Below are 2239 nucleotides of genomic sequence, written 5' to 3'. Positions count from 1 at the left end.
CTCTCCCCAGGGCCCCAAAAAGCCAACTACCACCACCACCGCTTTCTGGGGTCACTCTATCCATGCCCCTGAACTTCTCTCCAGCCAGTCATCTCAAGGAGAAACAAAGTTCAACTGACAGACTTATGCTCTGGTTGTGGTGAGGTGGGGATTCTTAGAAAGAAGGATCTCTCAATAACTCTGCCACACGGCTCCGTGCCTGTGGCTCAAGCGGCTAAGGCGCCAGCCACATAGACCTGAGCTAGCGGGTTCGAATCCAGCCCCAGGCCTCCAAACAACAGTAATGACTGCAACCTAAAAACAGCTGAGTGTTGTGGTGGGTGCCTGTAGTCCCAGCTACTAGGGAGGCAGAGGCAGGAGAATCGCTTGAGCCCAGGAGTTGGAGGTTGCTATGAGCTGTGATGCCAGGGCACTCTACCCAGGGCAACAGCTTAAGACTCTGTCTCAAAAAAAAAAAGAATAATCAGTTCTCCTGAGCTGGGACAAATCAGCTCAGCATGTCACTCACTTCCCTGAGCCTCTAGGACGCCTCAGGATTATAATGATCATCTTATAATATTGGCCAAAGGGAGACAACTTTCTTTTGGAATGTTTAGAAAAAAGCAGGGAAAGAAATCTTTAGGCAGATGGCACTAGAGCAGTGGTTCTCAACCTTCCCAATGCCGTGGCCTTTAATATAGTTCCTGTGGGTTGTGACCCACTGGCTGAGAACCACTGCACTAGAGAGACTGCTACTCTGTTCACTCACATTCAGCTGTGAACTTCAGCTTGCTTTCTTCCTCATCTGTATACCACAAATACATGGAGGCCCAGAAGTTGAGGGGTTAATCAAAGATACAGAGAAAAAGGAAAGACAAGATCACACTCCTCAAGGAAGGAAAGGCACTAATGCAGAGGAAGCAGGAGCTGCAGTGGAGATGGCCACCACCTCTCTCTCTGTCATCATCCCTCAGCCCAAGAAAAGCATATTAGCAGAGTGGGACAGAAGCCTTTTATTGGTCTGATCAGCGTGCACAGTGGTAGGTTCAGTGAGAGCCTCCCTCTCTGTCCTGGCTCCCACCTTCCCTCTCCTAAGAGTTTGTGACTCATCCCAGGGGAGGGGCTAAGGAGAGTGTCTAGGCAGGGTGGCAGGCACAGCCAGGGTGAAAATTACAGCGTAAGGATCTGAAAGGGTCTCAGAATGATGTAGAAGATGTGAGGTTGCTAGGCTAGATAAAATGTCCCTCAGAGCAGGAGGAAGAGCTTCCCCTGGAGGTCCCTACTGGGCCCTTCATGTCCTCAGCATCTCCCGGATGTTATCCTCAGCTTCCTTAACGCTTTGCTCCAAGTAGGATTTTTTCTGCTCTCATTCTTTTAATTTTTTCTTCTGCTAGTCTCTGTTTCTCTAATAGCTGACTGCGGATTACCCCCCTGGATTGAAGAATAAACATTCTTCCTACACCTTCATACATGTTAGTTTCATCTACCAAAGTCCTACTCTCTGTAAGATATGTAAGCTTTTTCATTCTATTCAGCTGTTCAATCAGTATGCCTGAAAGCTTCACCTTCTGTTGAGTGTCAATAACTTTGGCTGGAAGCCTGGAAGCTCTGGGAAGACCTTTTTCAACTCTATATCCATGGAGGCTGCCATCTTGGTGCACCCTATGCCTTTTTTTCTTTTTTTTTTTTTTTTGAGACGGAGTCTCACTTTGTTGCCCTTGGTAGGGTGCCATGGTGTCATAGCTCACAGCAACCACAAACTCTTGAGCTCAAGGGATTCTCTTGCCTCAGCTCCCAAAGAACTGGGACTCGGCTTGGCGCCTGTGGCTCCAGTGGCTAAGGCACCAGCCACATACACCTAAGGTAGCGAGTTCGAATCCAGCCTAGGCCCACCAAATAACAATGATGGCTGCAACCAAAAAAATAGCTGGGCATTGTGGTGGGCGCCTGTGGTCCCACTGTGGTCCAAGCTACTTGGGAGGCTGAGGCAGGAAACTCGCTTGAGCCCAGGAGTTGGAGTTGCTGTGAGCTGTGATGCCATGGCACTCTACCTAGGGGGACAGCTTGAGGCTCTGTCTCAAAAAAAAAGTAATAAAATAAAATAAAGTAAAGAACTGGGACTATATGCACCTATCCCAGTGCTCAGCTACTTTTTAGAGTTGAGGTCTTGCTCTTAAGCAGGCTGGTCTCAAACTCCTGAGCTCAGGCAATCCACCCCCCTCATCTTCTCAGAGTGCTAGGATTACAGGCGTGAGCCACC

General features: G+C 48.8%; 1 pseudogene; it reads right to left on the bottom strand.

The window, feature by feature from the left end:
* Window positions 1–1270: 1270 nt before the first annotated feature.
* On the bottom strand, window positions 1271–1630 carry LOC100940519 (annotated as a pseudogene).
* Between the last annotated feature and the right edge of the window lie 609 nt (window positions 1631–2239).

The sequence above is a fragment of the Otolemur garnettii genome, unplaced genomic scaffold (genome assembly GCF_000181295.1).
Source record: "Otolemur garnettii isolate 467f Iridium unplaced genomic scaffold, OtoGar3 scaffold00063, whole genome shotgun sequence".
Classification (NCBI taxonomy): Eukaryota; Metazoa; Chordata; class Mammalia; order Primates; family Galagidae; genus Otolemur; species Otolemur garnettii.
The sequence above is the reverse complement of the archived record's forward strand: the minus strand, read 5'-3'. Positions and strand labels throughout refer to the sequence as shown.